We start from the raw sequence: 25,176 nt of genomic DNA on the forward strand, positions 1-25,176 counted from the left end.
AAACCAAGACAGCAGGGAACAAGAAGGAACAGGCTTCAGATTTTTAGTCCTCTTTGTTTAAGGCTAATTCACATAGGACACACCTTCATGAGACTTGTTCAATAACATTTACGGAGCTGGGCTGGAGTTGTTGTTGGATTGTCCTCAGTCCATAGAGCTGCTGATTTTGTCCAGTTTTTACCTCACTCTAGCAGCTTTTAATTCACATTTTGCCTTGTTTATATTTCATTCCTAGCTGGACCAGTAGATTTCATTTTGGGTAGTGTAATACCAATCTAGTCCTTGCAGCATTTACTCATCCAGAGGAAACTGCACCAAATGCCAATTCCTTTCTTCATTCCTGTACTGACCAAAACAACACCATCTGTCCTCCAAGAGCTGCGTGTTTGTAGATACATAGACTTCATCATCCTCAGCAGGAGAAGAAGAATTTTGACTTGAAAAACATACAACTCCTTATTTGAGCACATAGTGCATCCATAAAGTCTAGCTGCAGTGAGGGGGCTTGTGTTCTGTGGGACAGCCACTAGACAGTGATACAGGCACACTGACACAGCCAAAGAATGTCAGTTTCACACTCCACTACTAGCCTCAGCCCTTTTCTAGCATTTTCTTCACAGCCTAACAGCTCAAACTTTCTCTGAATTCCAGTCAAATCTCAGCTTGCACATGTTCCTTCTAAGTACCCATAATTCATTCTCAACAGAAAGGCTTGAATAAATCCTTTTCTCCTATGAAAACCAAAGATGAGAAAGGTGGACAAATTCAGGAGCGTGCCTTCCCTTTGATGTTCTGCTTGTTCAGCAGAAGACCCCAGTCTTCTGGATTGTTGGTGTTCACAGTGCTATCTCCAAACTATTAGTTCAGCTTCTATTAGCACTGAAAACAATACAAGATGAGGCAGACATAGTCATTCTTTCTATCCTGTACTTCCCTGAACATTTATAAGAGAACAAAATAAACTAGAGCCTGTTTTAGGCTTTCTATGTATAATACTCTTAGCACACCAGGCCCTGATCACAAGGCTCAACCATGGATAGTGTGGCTCAAATTTGGACTTCAGCTTTTCAGGCAATTGGTTCAACACATTAAGCATCCATCTGACAAGTAACAGATGCATCCTCTACAAACATTGCCAGAATGAAAATCAGACTTTCCAGCTAGCCCATCTGATTTCACACCTTACCACATAGCATTCATAGCTCATTCACACCTACTGGGAGCCAGCAACCTAAGAACAAAATACCTGTATGCGAAGAGCAACCCCCAGTACTCTGCCTTGTAAGCTGTCACCTGTCCTGTACAAATCACCACACCACCTCCCCACTCTCCCTGTTCCGTGAGACACCCCTTGTTGTTCCCTGAAGGATATCCCAACAGACACTACAGGTGTCTTTCCACCAGAAAGGACAAATTGACAAACTTGCTTGACAATACAACAGCCTTTGGGAGCAAACCCCTAGGACCCCAGTGCAAAAGACGTGATCAAACCAACTGGAAACCAGGAATTTTTCTCATGCTGCCTCCGCTTTTCTCTTAGATCTGGTGTTCCAAATAAATCCTTCCTGTTTTTTTCTCGTTTGACTACTTATGGCATATCCAGGAAACACTCACAGGTGTTTTTCACTTGTAGTTTTAAAGGAGCCAGCAGTTGCTTGTTCTCTCTATGTCTGTTTATTCCTTTTCTCATCACTCTCAGATGCTTTGAAGTAGAAGTGGCCCACATTATTTGTTGGTTTGCTTTTTTCACAGGCGTTGAATTACTGAGCTACTAATGCTGTTTAGCACTGTGATGAGATGATAATCAGTAAAGAAATAAATAAGAAAAAGAATACAGATGGATTTTGCCTGATATTGTTATGATATGTTCTAAGTGTATATTGCAAAGGCAGAGACAAGCAAGAATATAGAAACTAGTTCTCAATGTCAAGTCACTACTAAGGCTGGTTTGGAAAGACTGATAATGTCAAAAAGACTATTCACTGTCACTAGCACAAGATTCAAAACAGTAGTGTTTCCTGTGTCTAAGGAACTTATTCTTCCTTTTTCTCTCACCTAATTTCAGATTAAATTAAGCCATGTGGAGCAGAACAAAGGGCAGTATGGGTTTCAAAAGGTAGCATAGGTAACTGTTCCTCTGGAACTTCATGTGGTTCGTTGCTTAGGCAATTTCCTTGCCTAGTGGGAGATGTGGACTCAAATCTTCTGAAACACTTTACCTTGTGTAGCTAAGCTCTAGGAAGCAGAGTTATCCAGCAAGCCTGTGCCAGAACCCTTTGGGCTTGTCTAGCTGCCTCTCCATTCTCATGGTGAATGTAGTTTTTGCTCTGTTGCTACTATTTAGGGAAAAAAGCAATCACTAAACAACAAAATGGCAGATAATGGGGAGCTGCAATCAAGTAATCAAAAACAAAACCTTTAATGTTGATTGCTATTTGATATAACTGTGCCTTAGATATCGGGCCACAGAAAATCCAGGGCATAATTTCCACCATTGGCTAAGTGGGGTTGCTGCAGCAGCGAATATACAGTATTTGACTGGCAGATTTTGTGGATGAAGTTCAGAAAGGTACCACAATTATTCTGCGACATCTGGCCTGGATCCTTTCCCACTTTAAAGATTTTGTTTCCTTCCATCATTTCTGTCTCTGCCACATAACTAAATCTAGGCATTTACTCCCAGTAACCAACTCCCTCTTCTCCTCCAGGTTCTCCACAATCAGAGAACAGCCTTTAAAAAACTTTGGTAATTTTGTATTCTGTGGTTCAGTCCTGGAAAGCAATGACTCCAAAAGCTTGGTGTGCAAAGATATCTTTGATGTTTCTTAAAAGAGGAGATTATTTTGATTTAGGATTCAAAACAGTAACATTTTACACTGCTGCCTAGAAGGGTGAAATCTGCCCAAGTCCGCAAAAGAATACTGTTTAGTTTAACCTTAGTAGTGAATGCTCTGCATTTGTAAATTTTTTTTCTCAAGAAAAAAATTAATTTCTCCAATTAAGCAAGATAAGAATTAAAGATTTCATTCATCTTCACTATCTGTAAAAAATTACTTTAATCTGGAAGAGGTGGTCATTTTATTATAATTATGCAATTATACTGTGAGAGCTCATAAAAATTATGAATTATTTCTTTAAAAATGTATATTGTACTGCAGAAGGAATGGGAAAATAAACACAATAGTTTATTAAAATTAATTGCACCCCAACTCATGCAAGGCTGTTTGAATATCTAGGTGTTTTAAGAGCTTTGGTAGCTCTGCAGTAATATACGGACCAGTCATTTACTAAAGCTGGGCCTCGTAAATCTCCTTCAGAAGTGAAGGGCTTCTGTCCCCTTTTTGGGGTGAGAAATACTATGCACTCTCATCTGTACATTGAAACTCAAACAACATTATTATCCTGAAAAAAAAAATAAAGCTCTTGGAACACATCCAGACCAGTGGGCTTGGGCTGCAGAATGGCTCCAGAATGTGAGTAAAGAGCTATGCGTGCCAAGATTTCCTACAAAAGCACTTAGATATAAGCTTCAGATGTAAGCTCGAGAGATGAGCTTCGGATGTAAACTGCACGAACATCCCAAAAGACAAAGTTGGTCTCAATCACTGTTGACCTTTGGATGTGAAAAGTAATGTAAAAGTGCTAGTAAACACTGATTGTTTATTTTCCTGCATTTCTTTTCCTTAAGATGCAAATAAACTGCCCGTTGGCGTGAACAAAGCAAACGTGCAGTTACAAGTGTGCGCATCACCACACAGCACGGCACGGGCAGAGCCGAGGGTTGTCTACTTCGGAGCGACAGGTCTCTGGCACCTTCCGTACCGCATCAGGTTCAGGTAGCGGGGAACAACGCGCAGCTGAAGGCTGGAAGGAGGTTTTCCGTGCAAAGTGGAAGACGACCCCATTTCCCTGGTGCGGAAAAAGGAGCGGGTGACGGTCTCCTTCCCCACAGCAGCGTCCCGCCGCGCACTTCCGAACTCGGGGTACCCGCGGAGCACCAGGAGCCGTGCGGCGCAAGGACAGCTAGCCGGCTCATCGCTGCTCCGCTCGGCCCCGCCGCCAAACTCTCGGCGCCCAGCTCGCCGCTCGCTGTGCGCGGCGCCCGGCACGGCACGGCCGGCACTCTCCGTGCCGCGGAGCGGGGTGCCCCCGGGCGGATCCCCGCCGCCCGCCCCGCCTGCGCGGCCCGTGAGAGCGGGCCTGGGTGCCGGAGGCGGCGGGGAGGGCTGGGACGGGGCCCTGGCCGGGGGTTTCTCTCCCCCCGCACCTCCTCCCCTCTCGCCGCCGGTTCCCGTGAGGCTGCGAGTGCCGCCGCGGCAGCTGGGGGGCCGGCGCGGGATGGTGCCGCCGCCCTGCCCAGCGCCGGAGTAAGGGCGAGAGCTGGTGGCGGCAGGAGCAGCCCCGGCGGCGGGACGAGGTGAGAGCGGAGCGGGGCAGGAGGGTGCCGGGGGACAGCGGGGCTGCCGGGGCAGCCCGCCCTGCCTGGGGGCCGGGGGCGCACGGGGAAGGGTCGGGGCGCAGCTGCGGAGGCTGCAAGCGGCGGGGCTCCGCGCCCGGGCCGGGTTTGGCTTAGGGGTGCGGGGTGGGGGCGGTGGGGAGCGAGGGGCTTTCGAGCTGAGCTCGGCCGTGCCAGAGGCAGACGGAACTGCATAGAGGGGCCCCAACGCCTCCCCTCCCCAAATCTGGGACAGGGTGGCTTCCGATACATCTAGGATCAGGCGAAGAGAGAAGTTCCCATAGAGCTCAGAGGTGTTTTCTCTGGCTGAAGTTATCTAGAAATAATACTGAGGTGAAGAACAGCAATTCATAAGAAAACTGGAAAGAGCAACAGGTTGCTTTGCTGAAATCACACGTGCTGGGAAAATGTCACCTCCAGTGGACCCGATAGAAATCAGCTTACAGCAATACCGATTTGTAGGGCTTGCTTGGGGACCACCTCACACTCCACAAAACAGATGTTACTGTACGGCTGAAGAGATTTTCCTAAAACTAGCGAATCATTCCCAAACACCTTCATTCTGACTTTTGTGGATACAGGATATGACCATAGAATCATAGAACCATGAATCAGGAATGTATTTTTCTCAGGATCTAACTATGAAGATTACATGACCCTTTTACATTGGCCAAATGCTTTCTAGCAGTCAAGAAACACCAACGTTTACCAATCAACTCTTCACTTAAATTTCCGTGATGTTTGTTTTGTGCCATTTGTTTTTATTTTCTGTCCCCTGCTGTTTTTTCAGAAGGAACATAATTGTTGGAATTGCCATTTTTCTTTGTGTTTGTACATGCATATGTTTTTAAGCCTTTGGTGGGAGCAGCTGAACCATAAAACGCTGGCACTTGCTGGGGGGGTCTGATATTACCAACACTTTCAATTTTAGAATTGTTCTCAGAGGGCTGCACGTTGAGAAGCTGTTGCTTTGCAGTTGTTTTTTTTTTTCCAGTTCATTTCTTACTTCAATTGATTGTCTCTGAGAAGACATTGCATGTCCCATTCTCTCAGATAGTTTCAAGTGACCTGGATGTGAATAAAACTGTCGACTTTCTTCCCAGTATGGATTTACCCTGTGATGTGAATAGCATGTGAGGAGTTTTGTAACACTTTCCTGGGGAACTGTTTGTTTGTTAGGCAAAGGGCTAAGCAATACTTTGCATTTGCCAGGGTTTTTTAGGGTACGTGTAGAGCTGGGAGCAGTCTGTAGTCTGGCTTTGGCTTCCTTAGCTTTCTCATTCTGTACAGTCTGCATTTGCAGTCACTCCAGCTGCAAAAGGTGATCACTGTATTTCTCAAGAAATCCAGTTGGCTTTGGTCAAAGTTCAAATCTGCCTTCCTCATTAACAAAGATGGCCAGTTGCTTCAAAAGAGTTAAAGGGGGGGTGGCAGGAAGTCTGGGTAGCGATATTCTGACTGTTTAAAGCCTGTATTAGGTGCACGTTCCAAACAAACTGGATCAATTTCTTCAGCTCTGAGTATGAGCTCTGGTGGCGTGCAGGGAGATGGAGAAATGGGAATCCTTTCTGAATCAGAGAGATCACTGGCACTATCATCTTCAGCATCTTCTTTAACAATTTGTAATTGACTCAAAATCAAGAAACATTTCATTCACAGATGCTTCTTGCCATTTAGAGGAGCACGGACCAGCTTCAGCAACATATTCTTCGTGATTCTTTTCCAACTGTTTTTTGTTTTTTTTTTACTGCAATAAAAATGTTGCACTGGGACTTCTTTAACCTGTAAAGAAGAGGGTGCTGCCTTTTGTGGCAGCCAGGATCCTGTGCAGTATTCACTCTGCCTTGTTTCTGGGAGACTCCTCTTTACCCTTGTACTCTGGGGATTGATGTGCAAACACTCATGATCTGTTTTGACTGAGTACTGTCATTTCGTTGGTTTCTTCCCTTCTTAAAAACACTTGGTTGGTTATCATCTTGAGTGTCACGGGAAGTCTTCTCATTGGTAGTTGGTACATTTTTGCATAATGTACCAATTGCATAATGTAATTTCCAGGAGATTTCACATGAGAAACTGATTTCTTTACTCCTTTGGTACTTGGGAGGCTTTTTCCATTACTGTAATTTACCGTTCCTTTGCGGTTTTCATTGATTTGTCTTTCCTTTTTCTGTGTCTTTCAGTGCACAGAACCGAATGATCTTTAGAATTTCTTTGATACATGCAATTGTTTGAAAGTGTTTCCATTTTTATTGATGTTTTTCCTATTCTAAGTGCAGATCTCCTGCTCACTATTAGATTCTGCCTTTCCAAAGCATCTCTGTGTTCTTCCTCTGTGCAGTGCAGACTAGAATTGCCCCTGCTGGGCAGCCCAGACTAGGCTCAGAGGAGCAGGAGAGCAGCACCTGTAACCCTACTTCCCCCACCGTGGCCACTCATAGCTGTGAAGGCGGAGGGCTCTGTGTCTGCATCCTTCCCTGGTTTCCCCTTTGGGCCTTGGCTCCATCACAGGCAGCGCCTCCTACTCCAGTTTCACCAACTGGTGTACATGTACAGAAGATATGCTGGGAGAGGCGAGGTCAGGGGAATATTAGTGAGGCGTTGCTAAGGCCAATTCCCAGGCAGGGTAGTGCCCCTGTGAGCGTTTATGCTAATAGTGGAAGTCACAGCCCTTAACTCCTGTTCTTGATGTAGGGTGGGGCTGAGCAGCTGTGGATTCCTTTCCTTTTTGGTCCTACCTTTCTTGCCCCACCACTCTGCAGAACTGAGCTCTCATTTCAACAAGAAATGCAAGTTCTAGCCCTGGAGATGGGATTCAGCTCAGTTCCCAGTGAATTCACTGGGGTTTGGTCTCTGACCTCAGTGTTATGATGTCCAGATCCATGCATTTCTTCTGGCTGTGTGAGGAGAAAGAATATGATCCAAATGATTATTAAGAATATTTTTGCCAAGGTTTATTGAGTAATGATGTAGGGATCTGATGGCTATTCAGATGGAACATTTCAATTCACCTACATATTTACCAGGATGATCCTAACTCTGTGCCTGTGTGTGTCCTATCTCATCATACCAAACTGTCTCAGCCATAATTTCTCAGAGGTCATTGGTGAAATGGGTAGCATCCAGACAAAAAAATTGACGTTGTTCTCAAAACAGCAGTAGAACAATAATGATGGAGAAGGTTGCACAGTTAGTTCCCTTGCCAAACTTCAAGACTGAATGGAAGATCCCAGGTTAGTCCACCATTCTCAAAAAGCAGTGCTTCCTTGACATTACATTAGCTTGTCAGGAATACCTTATAAAGTATATGAAAAAATATCAAGTGAGACAATAGGAGCTTGGCAGTAAGCTCCCACTGCATCTGCGTCTGTTCCGGTGGTTGCAAACAACCTCTTCTGCATAAGTTGATAGGCTTTCTCAGTCACTTATTAACTGAAAGAGTGAGGAATGTGTTACCTGCATTTATTTGTGCCAAGGATTGTAGGAGCATTACTGACACTCAGGTGGACTGAGGAGGCCACTGGCAGAGTGGTAGCTTTAGTATCGAAAACGTTCTTTTGAGTGCTACTTCCACTTGACTGCAGGTTTTATTCAGCTGAGAAAGTCAGGGCAACTGAACTGCTCAGCTCACAGAACATGGGAGGTTGTAATCTCCTCATGCTTATGAGGAACGCAAATGAGTGCACTACAGTCCACTGACTTCATTCTAAAGATGATTCCAGAATATGGCCTGGTCTTGGACATGACCTCAGGCAAAGCATTTCCTTTTAGTTTTCCTGTTTTGAGAGCAGGATTAAGGACAGCATCTCAAACAGTCTTATTGGACATGTCTCATTTAGAAAAAGTATTTTTAAAGCGTCCTGGAATTTCATACCAAAGCTGGGAAATTGTTTTAAAGCTTAATTGCTATATAGAAACATGAAAGCAAAGACATTATGAAGTTTCTTATCCTTTTGCCCACCATTTTCAGTGGGTTTCAATTGACTGCAGTGGTGCATAGCATTAGGCAGCTACTTCTCTATTTTACAATCTTACAACTAGATCCCATGTATCTGAACTGGTTTTACACATCTAAATCCAGTTTGGAACTGGAGGGAAAATCTCCTGCTAATTAAGGTGGCACTTTCTAATCACCTGTATTTACCCTGGGGGCATTGGCATTGACATATTAGCCTACCCTGCACACAGTGTATTGCACTACTGCTGAATAGTTCAGTGAACAACATCCTGAGCACATGGGTAAATGTTTGATATGGGACAGCATCTAGTAAGTTCCTGGGTTCTTAGGTTTGCTTTTTGACAAACGCGTGGTTGGGACAGGGGAAATACTAGATGTAGCTCTGCAGTATTCTCCTGTGCAGAGAGTTAAGACCGTTGTGCTGTGTCCTAACTCTGGAGGTGGTTTGAACCACTGCTCTCCAAAACTTCTCAGAGTGCAGGAACTTGTGGTTATAGTAGCACTTTGCAAGCTAGCAACAACCATTCCAACGCCCAATATTGGACTGGGAATGGGAATTTGTGGTGATAGCTATAAAGAGAACAAAAAGAAGCCAGAATAAAAAAGGAAGAATGGGGAAGGAAAAAGAAATAGGAGCAAAAGTGGCAGCAATTCTAGCAAAAGAAACACTTTCCAGTGACCAGTTCTGAATGTGATATAAAAAATAACAACTGAAAGTTTTATTTTACTACACAGAGCCCAGATTCTTCCTTTGATCTTTGTACAAGCTTCCTTTTGGAATCTGTGGGAGATCAGTGGAAGGAGGGGACTGTGTAGTCTTGAACTTATTCTGCAGGCTGTAGACAGTCGTGGAACAGAATTTGGTTTTCCTCACAGCTATGAGCCCACTAGGAAGGTATACTGATAGTCCTGAGATAGATGCTAAAAATCAATCTGCTAAGAAGCATCTCACCACCAAAACAATAGATAAGTTATCTCAACACACTGCTCATTGCAGTTAAGCTGTTGCCATCTGTTGAAGTTAGCTCAGTATCTCTGTTACTGTCTGCAGGAATTCCTTTATAAGCATGATTTGTATAATAGTGCACGCAAATTGATAACTTCTGAGACTGTTCTGAGTAGTCAGCATCTGGAAACAGTTACTTCAGCTTAATACAGCAGTAGCGCATTAAGTAGCCTGTAGTGAGTAATAATAAATTCTCTACAATGCTTCCTTAAATTACAGTATGTGTGAATTTTAGTATGTTATTAATTCAGATAATTAATAAACATTCCTGATGATTCTTACTACTTGAAAATAGCAATATATGACAATTAAGAGATAGTTAACGGATGCATCAGCTGCACTCTGAGCAATCCAAATATACAACAATTCATAGAACTTGACCATTGATTTCAATGTGTGTCATGAACAATTGGGGAAAAAAAAAAAAAGTTTATTTCAAACAAAAGAGAAGAAACTATCACAGAATCACAGAATGGCCTGGGTTGGAAGGGACCTCAAGGATTGTGAATCTCCAACCATACCCCCGCCACCACAGGCAGGGCCACCAACCTTCACATTTAATACCAGACCAGGCTGCCCAGGGCCCCTCCCAAACTGACTTTGAGCACCTCCAGGGACGGGGTATCTGCAACCTCTCTGGGCAGCCTGTTCCAGCACATCACCACTTTCATAGTAAAGAACACCCTGACATCCTGCCTAAATCTTCCTTCCTTCAACTTAAAACCATTTCCCCTTCTCCTACTGTTGTCTACCCTTTCAAAGAGTTGACACTCCCTCTTCTACAGAAGGTTTGTTCTAACTTGAAAGAGCCTGACACCTGACACTTCTGTTTCTTCATTGTGTCATACTTAGGCACTTGATATTTTGAGTTAAAATACTGGGAGATAAGGTGCTTTAGGTTCCTTTATATATAACTTACAAGAAATATTCAAGAGCAACCCAAAGCAAAGTCTAACATTAAACTGTCACAGTCAATCACTCCTGCTGTAGGAAAGCTCTCTCTTTCTGCCTTCAGTCTGCGATTCCCTCCAGCACCATAATGATTCTCAGAGCAGCGTGCTGGGTTCTGCAAGCAGCAGGGCTGCTGACTTGTTGCTGTCATCAGTAACTTGTCTTAGAAGAGCATGTCAGAAACCAAAATACTTATCTTAATATGCTCTGTAAATAGGAAAGAGAACTGCTCCTTCCTATAAAGTGCTGAATCCCAGGCAGATTAGGAATAGGAGATGGAAGATATTTTGTCTGTTAATTTCCTGTCATCATTTCCTCAAGGCAGGCAAACAGCTCTGCAGTCCTTTTCTGCAAGAAGTACCACATAATGTGAGTTTTCTGCTTTCTGTTCTCTGTGATTTGTTTTCATCTTGTAGCATTGCTTGAAAAGGAGATGTTCATTCCCCATTTCTGGTTTTCCATCCTTTGACTCACCAGTGCCCTGGCACCATTCATTAAGCATTTGTTTTTCATGAGGTTGATTTGTTTAAGAACTGGCTGCGCTAAAAAGCACACAGAAGGCAAACTGTTGGAGGCATTTCATGTCATGGAGATTTCTCTTCCAGCCCCATTGCTCCTAGTTCCTCTGGTATCAACTGGAAGCATCAGCAGGGGATGAAGACAGCAGGAACTGAATTAGGGAAGGTGCAACAGATCTGTGCCTCTTATACTGAGTTTTAGTTCAGCAAACTCAGGAGATCTCCAGGAGCATCCACTCATGGCTGTGTTCACATGATCCACTGAAAAAAAATCTCCACAGAGGTACTGCAGAAAAATAGCTATAGTGGTGATGGTGTTCACCAGTGAAGTTACAGATTAAGGATCAAGGTAGCAGATGTGTTGTTCACTCAGCCTTGCTCACTCATTCATCTTAGAGATGACCTAGAGCTTGTGGACAGTTTCATCAGCACCCCTCCCTCTTCCCTTGAATTTTGAGGATCCTTCAAAATACGCAGTGTCATTTCAGGTGCACAGCAGTCCACTGGCTAGCTCACAGCTGCTGTGCCCCAGAAGGGCAAGGATCCTCTGTAGGTCACATGTGACATCTGCCAGCTGGTGCATGTCTCTCTGATGCTCTAACAGGACACTGTGCTGGCAGCTGTAAGTGTCTGAGTGAGTGAGTCTTTTAGCTGTTGATGCTTGTGGGGATTGCCTTCTTATTCCCATTTTTTTTCAAGGTGACCTGTTTAGATGCATGTATTTTAAAATTTTTTGAACATAATTGGTATTTTTTAGGAACTTCTGATTTGTTCACATCTTACATTTTACATTTAGACTTTGAGGAGAAATTTGACTAATCTATACCTAGTCTACACCAAGCAGTGGCCTCTCCACCATGCACTATGGCAGCTGTTCAGATGTCATTATTTTTACACAAAATACTTTGAAAGTATTTTGAAGAGTGGAAGAAGATTCTTCTAGGAGACTTTGTATCTGAAAGACAGGAATTTGATCAAAGAACAACTAATCTACATTTCATTTGGGTCCCACAAATACTGTGTGTGTTTCTGCATAGTCAAATAGAATCAAAGAATCATAGAATCATAGAATGGCCTGGGTTGAAAAGGACCACAATGATCATCTAGTTTCGACCCCCCTGCTGTGAACAGTGTCAGCCCTAGCCAGCCACTAAATCACGCTGCCACAGAACCACATCCAGCCTGGCCTTGAATGCCACCAGGAATGGAGCATCTACAACCTCTCTGGGCAACCTGTTCCAGTGTGTCACCACCCTCTGTGTGAAAAACTTCCTCCTAGTATCTAATATATTTTGCAAGCCGGACATATTCCACAAATGATAGAATGTCAAAAACTGCTGACGAGTTTCCTCCATTCAGTAGCCTTCAGTTTAGGAAGAAGCTGCAGATTTATAAACCGAACTGTAATCCTAAATCTTCTGCTGTATTTATGATTTCAGCCAACCTGCCTACAGTCCTTATCTTACTGTATGGAGACAACTATAATTCTTCTGTTTCATGAATCAGAGATTGAAGGGGCCAGATCCGGTTAATGAATGACACAGTATAGAATTGGTTTCTAATCAACAGAAATAGTTTCCACCTCCACCTCCGTGTCCTTTAAATACATTCAGTATGATACTCTAAGGTCTAAAGCATTGTAATAAGGCCATAAACATCAATAGCAACAGTAGTGTGTTAATGTATAGATAAAGGCACAAATTCTTGATATTACTTGGATTTATGTCCTTAATGAACACACCACTATCAGATTATGCTTCTTTTACTTCCTAAGATAGTATCAGGTTGAGTGATTGTACCAGCTAGCTGAGGTAAACTGCAGCTTCCATGTTTGCACATGTAATATTTGCACATTTAATGGTCCCTGTTGAGTCATGTCCATTATCACAGACATTTGCATACCTAAGCCCCTGGAAACAGCCATCAAGCAGAAAGCTCTGCTTAATCTTAAGGAGAAGTCTTTGCCCTTCCTCCTCCACAGTTAGATCAGAGATCATACTTTGATTATATTGCCTGGGAGCTTCCAGGGGAAAGTCCTGAGTAGCCTGTCTGTGAAGTGGAGCAGGAGGCACAGTGGCAGTGCGCTGGCTTGCAGAGATGCCTTGGTCCCCCAGGGGTAGGCAGCGCCTGAATGAGACTTTGAGGGTGTAAAAATTTCTGTGCCTAAAGTGGGTAACAAACACCTCAAGAAATTCTGGGGCTCTGAGCTTTAGTCCCTGACTGTTACTATCTGCAGTTCCTTCTTTCTTCTGGACTGTGTTTGCAACAATCACTCTTATTTGTTTCACTGTACTTTCACTGTGCTGAAGATTTGGTCCACAACCATTAGAGCTAGAAATGTTCAGTTTTAATTGGAAATTGACTCAAAATTAAACCATACAACTCCTGTTCAACAAAGGCATGTTATTCTTGCTGAGCTTGTGCTCTGAGACTGATGTATCTGTAGCTCTGTGGCTGAACTCTCATACAGGCAGGATCTATCAGCATTCATTGGAAATATGCCACAATGAAGCAAAGTTTGGGGCTTGTTTTGCTGTGGGTATTGCTGTTGCTTTCATGTAGTTTAGGTTTTCAGCTGGGGCAAAGAAGTTTTTTATGATGGAAGAGCAACACAGATTGGGCACAAAATACTCTGAATGGGAAGGAGTTCAATACAACCAGAATTATTGATACACACTGTTGAGTGTCATAGGTGAACTATATGGGGAGAAGAGTTGTAGTGATTCTTTTTGTTGGACAATTTCCATGCAGTGATAGAACTGAAAGAACAAAATGAAGCAGTGGGATGAGAGTGGAGGTAGGCCCAGCACTGGCACTATCTGGTCTCTTACAGTTCTGCTCACAGGAAATGTGAAAAGAACTTTGTCCCTTTTGTGGCTGTGGGTGTGCACAGGGTCACTGAGGTAAAAGTAGGGATGGCAAGGTTGAGTGCTCCTCATCTGCTGTTTGTGTAAGGATGTCATGCTTTTCCTATTCAATGTGCAAAAGAGATATTCATGCTTCTGATAAACTGCTCTTTGCTTTGCCTGTCAGCACTTCATTTGTAGGGACAGACTTATTGCTTGTTGTTACTGTTAATGACCCTGAGGGATAACTCTTAATTGCCATGATTTTAGGGGGTGGACATGAGATGGTAATGGCTGCATTTGATGATGTCACCCTTATCTTGGTGACAGTGCCTGGCAAATGTCATAAAAGATCTCAAGACAGAATACAAGCACAGTTTCAGTACTGACAAACTGTCCTCTGAATGACAACCCATTAAAATAAATTGCTAACAAAGATTAGTGGAGAAGACTATTCCAATGCCACTACATCAAAAGATTTTATTCTGAAATTATTTATTTTTCCTGAAAGTTTTATGGTTTTGCCAAATCATCTTCCCTATAAGCAATACCTTTTATATGATACCAGTTACGTTTGCAATTTTTAAGTGAAATTTTATTCTTGGAAATGATTTGTAGTAGTCTCATTTCCTTCCTCAGTACATCTGTTGCCATATTTATCAAGGTCATAGCTGCAGTTGCTAAAGGCTAAATCTTGGGCACAGTGGTTCTATGATAACATTGCAAAACCAGCAGAGCTGACGCAATGATGTGCATCCTCTCTTTTCATGTGCATTGCCAAGAGAATTACTGACTTTTAAGCAACAGTTGTGCCAACAAATGGAGGACATGGAAGAGAATAAGTGACACTGAGGGTACAATTTGTTCTGACAGCTCTTTGTTTCTGTTAACTATTTGCTGGAAAGTAAGTTTGGAATGATGACCATTAAAACCAGTAACATCTTGTAAATTATGAAATGAACACGCTTGCATACAACACATGTAGAGTATTAAGATTTTGTTTTTATTAGCGCTTTTTAAAACAACCCTACACTATATGGCCTTGCTTGAGAGCTCTGCCTGTAGTGAAATCACAGCATGTTTAAATGGCTGCCTTAGAAATAAGAAGACTGGCTGGGCTGAGCAGGATTTGAACATACAATTCCAGACAGTACAGACAGCTAATAATGCAGATATTGTGTTTCATCCAAAGATCTAAAAGAGCTTTTAAAAATTTTTATTTACGGCATGATAGGCTTCCATTTTGCATCAAGGATTGCCAAAATATAAAAATACACAATCATTCTCAGATCTCTATTTTGGGGTATTTACGGTCATATTATGCTTCATGTTATTGATCTAAATTTGGTTTTAATTGTAACTTGCATTCAAGTTTTAAAATTGTCTAATTTCCAGGCCCAAGGATGAAAAGGAGAATTTTCCATGAGCATGTAAAGCACTTAAAGCTTAATTGTTTTGGGTTCTTTCCCACTGGTATTTTTGCTCTTAAATCTCTTTTGTGCTTAAAATAATTTGTCTCTACTTCAGCTTGTAATTGTTAGCTAACATATCCCCATAGTACTTCAACCACTAGTGTGCCATCTTCTTCAGAAGCAGAGCAACTATTAGAGTTATTCTGGCAACATTACAGAAATAATAACTAGGAAGGAAAAAAAAGTCATAATTCTTGGTAAAGCATGTAGCAGAGCAATGTCAGTGTATAGCTAACAATACACATTTCCTCGTGTATGAATTATTTTAAGTAAGCAAGAGTTCATGTCATTCTGGGGAAAAGGATGATGAAATACACACCTCTTAATTAAGGGAACACATAATACAGCTGATGACGGGGTTAGATAACTCAGGGTTCTAATCTTTCCTTTTTGTGGACCAACAGAAATTGAAGATGAGCATAGAGACCTAAGTGACCTATATGCTTTCCCTGTATACTTTGCACAGTTTAAGTGCTGTCACGTTGACTTCAGGCTGGATATTAGGAGAAATTTCCTTTCAGAAGGAGTGCTAATGTTTGTTGCAGCACATGGTCCTGCTCTGTTAAATGTTTAACCTATGGCTTGGAACCGGTGTCAAGATTAATCTCTTTCTGCTATCTTTATGTTTTATTAATACAGTAATAGTTTAAATTAAGATAATAATTACAAATAAAAATATACATATTTCCTCAGTCTTTAAAAAAAATGACAACTATATCAAATGACACATCTAATCCCAACTCCAGTTATCTCTGTTTTTCCTGAGTGCCTAAAAAAACAATTTTGTGGTTCCTCTACAGACTATTAAATGAACTATCCTATGATCTCTTCTTCCCAAAAAAATTGGCATTCTTCAAGATGCGCAGAGTGATACATATACAATTATAACAGCTGCCCAGTATTACATTACCCTAGGAATACTGTGTAAACAAGCATCACACAATAATGCAAATCTCAACCAATTGAAAAATCCAAAGGTCATTTTCACTCACTCTATACTGAAATGAAAAGTAAAATGTGGTACAGACTTTAGCTTATGCTAACGAGCTGAGCTACTGTATTCTTCAGTTCAGTTCTTGTTTAGGTGCCACCATGACTGGAGTTGTTTCATCTCATTTTTTCAGAAGATCATTCTGGACCAGCTCAAATTTGAAGAAGAGAAGGATAAGCTCCTCTCTTGGCTCCAGGATAGCATAGTCGTGCTGTAGTCACCAGATTAGTACAGAAACCAAAAAAAGTAAAACCAATAGCAGATTTTGAAATTTTCATTAACTTTGCACAGATTTGATACTTGTTCAGAAAATCTTATCAGGAATGAATAACATTGGTAGTTCATTGTGTATTATTTACTATTGCACAAACTTAAGATATTATTAGATTAGAAAGTGGAAAGCATGTGCACGTCCTTTTAAGGTCAAATGGTATCAAGTGAGATAAATTCTCAAATGCTGTTTTTCTGAACATCTTTTCTGCACTCACAAAACAGTCTGAACTAGGCATGTTACCTTAACTTTATCCCTACCTATTTTGAGTATTTCTAGGATTATAACTTTATCCCTACCTATTTTGAGTATTTCTAGGATTATGAATACTGTAAAAACCCATTATTAAAAAATAAAACATTTGAAATGCCTGTACAATAATCAAATGAATGCATTAAATGGAAATTACCTTCAATAGATATTTCAGAGACCTTAAAAACAGACGCTACAAGACCTGAGTGACAGAGATGGAACTCTTTTTTCAAAAGTGGCTTCAGGTCAGGTTTTTCAAGTTCTTGGAAAATTTATACTCTTTGGTGAGCAAAGCAATACTTAATTTTGTCTGGTTAACTGCTCATCAAATATTTGACCCAGAATTATAGATTTCCTACAGAGCATATTAACCACCTGATAAAACATTTACAGAAAACAGGTAAATTGGAAGCTACTGAGGTTACTATGGAAATAGATGGGGACTAAAGGGACTGTGATGCTCCTTTCTCCTAAAATTTAAGCCATCTGCGCTTTTTGGATCAACCTCCTGGCTTCTGGCCCTGAGTATTTTTTCTCACTCATCCCCTGAATTTCTTGTTGCCATACCTTCTCTGCACTGGTAAATTGGTTCAGTCCTCTTGCTGTGTAACCTGACCCACGGCACAGTATGTTTGAAGGTTCATACTTTGCAGGCAATAGTTGTGTTCTCTGGCTAAGTTTAAATGCCTGGCTTCTGGGACTTTAGCTGGGAACAGAACAGTGTGCCAGCTTGTCTAAGAGTGCTCACAAACAAACGAATGGATTCTGTGTGAACAAGGAAAAGGGAAATTGGAATTGTTTTCAATGATACTGATCTGAAAAAGAAATAAGGCTAGGTTTTGACAGAAAAAAAAAGTGAAATTATTTAAATTGAATTATGGAAAGATATGAAATTTGTATTGGGAAAGGGTGTTTTGCTTTTGTTTTGGTTTTTGGTTGTTTTTTTTTTGTTTCGTTTTGGTTTTTTTTTTTGCAGATATAGTACAGTTTAAGGTCAAAAAGGAAGATCCACTTCATGATGAAATAACACTTGTGTAAAGTTTGGGTGGCTCAGCTGGTATACAGGATGGCCCAGTTCAAGCTTTTCAGCCAAGTCAGGGCCAAGCAGGAACTGTATTGCAGACAAGTGCCACCTCTCCAATAGTCATGATCATCTGCAGTGATTGATCTGTTTAAATTTATGTCAAATGCATTAATAGTAAAAAGTGTTTAAAAGACCTGAACTTCTGAAGATGACAGACCTATGTAACTGTACAAGGTTGACACCTGCGTTCTTGCAAATGAGACTTGGAATTTACCCTGATGTTTACAAATGTGTTGTTTTAAAACTGTATATAAAGTACAATTTGTGTGTTTTTACAAGGTTTGCCTCACGCAAATGTTATCCAGCATGGCTGCCTCCCAGAACGCACAGCATAGCTGATAGTCTTATTAACAAAGCCAAAGTCAGAAACAGCAGATGGACTGGCAGGCAAAGACTCTCCGCTTCACTGCAGGCTTTACATGATTCTAAATACACAAATGTATTAAGCATTTGAATATAAATTATAGAATCAGAACCACAGAATGGCTTGGGTTGGAAGGCAAGTCAAAGGCCACCCAGTTTCAATCCCACTGCCGTGGGCAGGGTTGCCACCCTTTAGATCAGGCTGCCCAAGCCCCATCCAACCGGGCCTTGAGCACCTCCAGGGATTGGGTACCCACAGCTTCTCTGGGCAGCTTATTTAATGGCTAGACTCTCCATTCTTCCAGTGAAAAACTTTCCCCCTGACATAAATATGTTTATAAACTCTAATTTTAGAAATACTAATCACACAAATATTTAAATAAGAACTGTATGGTGTCTACTTGGTAGTTCTTGATAGAAGATACGGTGACAAACACAGTAAGGACGACTGAGTTAAATATGGCTTACCTTTGAAATAGGAAAAAGAACAGCAGAACTTCTGTTTCTGGATTTCAGCAGATCTTTCCTAATTTTTTGGCTCCAAGTGCCTCTTCTGGATGGTCTTGGGCATGTACACAACTGTATGTTTGGAAACACTTGCCCATCTCCATCCTTAAGCCTGATCAAACAGATAAAACAGTACACAGTAGATATATATATATAACTTAAGTACCAGAAAAAAATTATCAACCCAAGAATATAATAATAATAATAAGAGACTAATAATAATAATAAGAAGAATACACTTACAAAAGCAGTTCTTTTTAAAAAAGTAATGATGAATAATCATATCAATAAAAATATTAATTGTTAATGATGAAGCTAATTGTTAGAAATATGAAGTCCTTTTGCTTAACTTAAAACTGTTGAAGGTGAGACTTGAGGTGGGAGATTGTTCTGGCTCAGCATCTTGTTCTTGTTCTGAAATAAGAAGCAATGATTTTGTCTGGATAAAAGATCCAGGCAAGTTATGTGGAGGTGTGGATCTGTTTTTTTCTGCGTCTCTATGTAAATCTTGGTGGTCTTACTGGGATTCTGATAATCAAAATTACATGATTTTATAATGTTGCTCTCTAATTAATCTCTCTGTGAGACTATGGGAATCTTTTCTATGTCTCCAGAAATCCCTTTGTGACATTTACTATCCCTTGATACTGATGTTCCAGACAGAGCTATTAGCGCCGAGCCTCCAGACACAGAAATCGGATTTACAGGCTATTATTTAAAGTCTTCAGAGAGTTGAAGAGGTGGAGAGAATCTGGCGTAGAACAGTATACTTCCCCCAGTTTCACCTTTCAGAAATTAAATAAACATTTACAATGAAAATCATGAAAGCTTTATTTTTAATTAGAGGTGTAAGCATTAGCTGTTCGTTATATTCTCCCACTTGTACACTGTGGGAAAGAACCATTTGTCATCTAAGAGTGCAGAGGCTTAATGATTATTAGGTAGTTTTGGATCCCTGGAGAAAAGCTATGAGAGGAGTATACAGTATTATTATCTTAATATTATACATATAATAACATTTTGTTTATTTCACAGAGAAATAATGATTCAGCCTAGCATACTCCAACCTTCTGAGGTCAAAGCTAATTGTTATTTCTCTATTTACTGGCTTGGAAGCAGAGGTTTCTTTGGCTGCATCCACCATTACACAAGAAGAAAAGAGCGAGCAAGAAATAAAGCTGGCAAGAAATAGGATACACGGTATCAGTCTTACTGATGCAGTATACCTTCTACTGCTGTTTTCTCAGCCATATTTTTGTTGCTAATGGGTTGAGCTCAGGAAGAGGTTATAAATGCTCTTGTTAGTTTTATATTCTCCTTGATTCTTTTCAGAAGGGCCACTAGGATGGGTGTTTTGTTTGAAATTGTTTCCTTCGGCCTTACAAATATACAAAAATACAAATAAAAAAGAGGGACAGGTATGTTGTTGTCTTCTGAAGAGTTAGGAGCCTTGACATTTTATAATTAAAAGGTGATGGTACTGGGTCTTTAGCAAGGCTCTTTAACAATGTTTTCAGACATTATCAATTAAGAACAAAAAACAAATTTGATTAATATTTGCTGCTCCCAGTCACTTTCTAAATGTCTGTTGCTTTGAAAATTGTGATGCTTCTTTTTCACTGTCTGTCTGGAATTTTCAAAGAGCTCTCTAGTTACAGAAATGCAGATTTGCTCATTTCTGTGCTATGTCCTAAATCTCTCTCTTCAATAGTGATCTTATCACCATTTTTTCCATTGGCAGATTAATTCGAAGAGTATTTCTGTTCACTTTGTATCACATTAGCTCTTTTAGGTGACTACAGATCTGGTAGACTTGGGCTTAGCAAAAGCATATTCTGAATATTGAGTCTATCCTGTTAAAAATTGAATAGAATACTACATCACTTTATTGAGAAGCCTCAAGAGGATTAGAGAATGAGTTTTGAGGTGCAGCGTTTGAAGTGTGGTTACCTCTTTTAAAAGTAAATTATCAATGAAATGACCTCTTGCTAGTCTATATTTACTCTTTTTTGAAGCTTCATCTTTTTTCCGTTCAGTTTGTATGTCAAAACACAATATCGCTCCATTGCTAACACTGCAGGTTTAGCCTACTATCTGAAAATCAAGTTTGGCTTGTTCTGCTTCACTACAGTAGCACCCACAGCACAAGCACTCTGGATCTGGAACTTATCAAGGTTTTTTATTTATATTCAAGACAAGTATACATGTGACCTAGACTTGAACTTTTACAGTGCTGACACTATAGGAAACATTTTCCTTGTCAGTAAGTTGATATGTCAACACCAGTAGTTACAATTAAAATTAGTGGTAGCTTTTTTTACTGTTTTTCTTTAAAAACAACAACAACAATACTGTTTAAGATATTCTGTGTTGGCTGCCTAAATGGCTGAAATGCGACAATTCTGCTGAGAAGAGAGCTAATGTCTCAACAGATAAAGTATAGATAAGCTGCAGCATAATCCAAGTCTCACATTTTTCTACTTTTGTGACAGTGACACATTTGTAACACACACACTATCTGTGTTTCAGAATCGTGTTACACTCTGGGGAGCTTGCAGCAAAACTGTCATGAGACATACAACATCACATCCCCTTCCTCTACCCAAATATTATGCATGTCCTTTGCCTCACATGTAATCACAAGAAAGAAGGCTGTGATTGCATCCCCTGAAAAAATGTCTTATTTTTTGAAGATCTTACAAATATATCAAATCTCCATGTTTAAATTTGCCGTTTGCATCTCTGTGCAAGTCTACAGAGATAGAAAAGAAAACAGGGACTTAGCTGCACTTGGAACTCTCGCCAGCCTTTGTGGGATGGAAAATTCCTTCCTAATTCCATATCTGACTTTAAATTTGACCCTCAGCATGTGTGCAAGATAAACCAACACATGCACTTCAGAAAAAAAAAGATCCTTTGTGTCCTAGCAGGACATTGGTGCAACTTTTCCAAATTCCCAGTCTGGCTGCTGCCGATCAAGGAAGCTTTGTCTTCCCTCAAGCATCCTAGAGTGTGCGGGTAAATTGGGCATCAGAAAAAAGAGCTGTGCTCTACCTCCCGCAGGCTGTCAACAGAAGCCTTGAAACATGAGATGTGGCTGTAGTGTTCATCTCAATGAAGAGCTACCAGAAAGACAAGCGTATTGAGCACATACAGGAAACCACTGGTCTCCATGGGAGAGTTGTGGTGCACGTGTTCCAATATTAGTGATCATTTATATATTACACATTTAATATATTTCTGTATAAAATTGCTAGCTAGCACTGCTAGCTTCTGTCTTCTTAATTTTTAACAAAATCAGTTTTATTTGACTATTTAGACACCAACTAAAAAATATCAGGTAGGTTCAGAATGAAACTGATTCTCGAGTGATCTCTTGATAAATTACCCCAGTACTGATACAAACCCTTTAGCAAAACCTTTGAGCTGCCTTCATAAATTAGTTTTGAATCTCTCCATTAACTGTACTTTTCAAATCTGTACGTTCCTATGTCTTGGAGAAGCCCACATGGTACTCACAGTTGCCTTTATCAAGTTAGCTTATCCCAGTAAGAACAGTGGGGTGGTCTCTCTCTCTCTCTCTGTGTGTGTGTGTGTGTGTGTGTGTGTGTGTGTTAAAAGATGATTCACATTAATTTAATTTTATCCTTACTTGCTTTTAGAAAGCATGCTAACATTACTCTTCTCATTACTGTATCCACCCTGATATTGAGGTATAGTGCCTAGTATTTGCTAGGCTCTTCTCCTTTAGTAGCTTTTTAATACCTAGATTCATTTGCAGTTCTCCAGCGCTTTGGAATTTTCCCCGTTTTCCATTAGATGTTCAGTATCAACACCAGTGGTTCGAAGAACTCCTCATTCAGTTTATGTAAGTCTCCAGGCCTGTTGATTTGAAAACATTTAATTTTAGCAGATCTCATCTCACATCTCTTTTTATTACCTACAGTGAATTTTGTTGTGCTGATGTAATATGGGATGATACATTCTCCAGCTTTATTCCAAGGACAAAATGTTGTGCAAAGGACAAAATGTTTATTGGGTATTTCCTCCTTTTTTTGGATTGTTATTTACAGTTTTATCATCCACATCTAGCAGTGGGCTTGTGGCCAGTCCTAATATTTATAAAAATATCCTTTTTCTCTCTTTATCCCTATTAACTATTAGTATTTCCTTCATTTTATGAAGTTCCCTCGTTAGTTCCCTGCATATTTTATTTTAAGATTTACTTTCCCATCTCTGTCATGCTGCAAATAAGTGAATTTTACATTTTATTTCCATCTTCTTTATTGCCATCTTCTAACCTAGACAGTTTCTGTTTCAGTATAAATATTTTTGTGCTTATAAGCACGCTTTTCCCTGTGATTGGATAAGTCTAACACTGTATTGTATATTTCCCATTTGATTTTGCATGACCAGTCAATCTGGCTAACAGTTGTTCTAAACATTGGAAGTTTGTTCTTTTTAAAGCCGCAGTTGTTTTGGAACCAGCCTGTTACTGATTGATGCCACATTCTGCTTGCACAAGGTGACTGTGACCATATCACCATTATTAATACCTAGGCAGTTGCCAGTTCAAGGCAAGCAGTTAAATCTTCTTGGCTGTGGCTGAGCTATTCCAGCTTCTATAGGGGAGAGTCTGCATTACCACAGGAGCCCTAGGAAATGAAACAGTCATTTTGTTATAGCTCACAGGAAAGGTTCAGCACACGCTTCTTAGCAGGAGCACATCCCTCATGACAAAGTTTATTTCAAGTTAGCAAGCAAATCATAATAAGAAGGAAAACTTCAGGAGATAAGTAGAATGTCATTAGGAATGATTCCAGCAGAACTCCAAAAGGAAGCATGAGAAGTCACCTGAAAATTCTTTGGTTTTTTTTTTTTCGGTCTGGTTTTGTCCAACCAGCTGCTCATTCTTGCTCTATGCTGTTTGCTGTTGGATATATTTATAGGGCAGTACTGTAAAGAGCATCATCATTCACTCTCATTTTCAAAATATCATCAATGAGTATGTATTCTGATCTACAGCAAGGTCTTCTGGAGGCTGCATCAGCCAAACATCTGTTGTTGGAATTTTCAATACTAGACCAAACACATAGTAGGACGCTGTACTTTTACCAGTGCCCAAGTAAGAGAGGCAAAATGGATACAGGTTGTCCTGTACAGTGGCAAGCATAGCTTCCATGCTATACAAGTATTGTGAGCTCCAATTTGACACAGAAAAAATGTCTCACTCAGAGAGAAAAAGTAGGAGAGAAAAGCCACTTAAATACCTGGGGTTTTGCTTGGGATCAGAAGAGTCCATGAAAAAGTGATCAGATAGGAAGGCTGCCCTTTTTGCATATTTTGGGTTTATCTTCAGGTGACAGGAAGCACAGTTAGCTCCCTGGTCTTGTACTCGTGTTGATGCTGAAGAACAGTTCCTTAGATGAACAGGTGAGGTACCTTTTGAAACTTAAAAATGGGCTGCTTCTCTTGCCTCTCTCCAGTTCTTTTTTTTTTTTTTTTTTTGAGATTTCCAGAGGGCAAAGACAGCATTTCCTTCTCTTAGGGTTTCTAGACAAATAATTATAGGAGCAGCTCAAGACTGAGTTGGATGGTTCTCCTTTTGTAGGAAGCAAAAATCCTCCCAGGTAAGGCTAAAGTGTAGTCAAGAAATGGTGAATAAGCATCACTATAAGCATCACTGGTTTATCCCATAATCTGGCAAAGGAGTCTGTACCTAGCACAATGACTGCTGTCAACAGGATCGCCTTGTTTCCTTTCTCATGTAGCTAATGAATGTACTCATTCACTCTGAGATCCATTGAGAGATAGAGTGAAGCTCCGTGGACGGAGGGCTTGCACCCACAGAAACCACTCTGGAAGAGAAATGTCCGTTTAAGTCTGGCCTTCTCCCAGCATACCTTCATTTGCCTTCTTAATCCTGACAGCAACGCCACCAGTCAGCATAATTCCTTATTATAAACAAAGATATACCCACAAATACCTGTTCAAAGTAGGAAATGTGTGGATTTTTTTTTTTTCTTTTCTATTCTTCTCTTTTCTTTTTCCGCTTGCTTAAATAAGCACAGCAGAGCTGTTTTTTATCACGGTCCTGCTCCTGCATTTTTCCAACCCAATTAGGCCATTACCAGGGCTAAATGAGGCATGGAGCCTTCAAAAGTCACACCGTCATCCCGGAGATGAAGCGCGTAGAGCTGCAGAGTTGGCAGGTAGGTGAGGTGATGGGCTCACTGGAGTGTGACCCCGGCTGTTTCTGTGTTCCAGAAAGATCACCTTCAGAATAAGGTGGGGAGGGAGGAAGTCAGTTGAAAATTCTACCTGTTTTTCACCTGACTTTTAAAAGGCACGGTGCTAACTCGGGGTTGCGTTGCTGTGGTTGAGTGATACAGCTGTGTTCATTGGGGATGCATAGAGGATCAAGGTCAGCCTCCTCTCCCATGTAACTAGCAGTAGGACTAGAGGGAATGGCCTCAAGTTGCACCAGGGGAGATTCAGGTTGGA

The 25,176-nt window shown here is 40.8% G+C and overlaps 1 protein-coding gene and 1 pseudogene across 1 annotated transcript in view; one reads left to right on the forward strand and one right to left on the reverse strand.

Moving 5' to 3' along the window:
* The first annotated feature begins 4,307 nt into the window (after positions 1 to 4,307).
* Positions 4,308 to 25,176, forward strand: part of CASR (calcium sensing receptor) — a 71,387-nt gene continuing 50,518 nt past the window's right edge. The window contains exon 1 of the mRNA XM_052701711.1: positions 4,308 to 4,417. The gene's annotated coding sequence lies outside the window, so the exon portion shown is untranslated. The remainder of the gene's footprint in view (positions 4,418 to 25,176) is intronic.
* Positions 5,177 to 24,847, reverse strand: LOC128089844 (protein FAM217B-like; annotated as a pseudogene).

The sequence above is a fragment of the Tympanuchus pallidicinctus genome, unplaced genomic scaffold, assembly GCF_026119805.1.
Source record: "Tympanuchus pallidicinctus isolate F22 unplaced genomic scaffold, pur_lepc_1.0 scaffold40, whole genome shotgun sequence".
Classification (NCBI taxonomy): domain Eukaryota; kingdom Metazoa; phylum Chordata; class Aves; order Galliformes; family Phasianidae; genus Tympanuchus; species Tympanuchus pallidicinctus.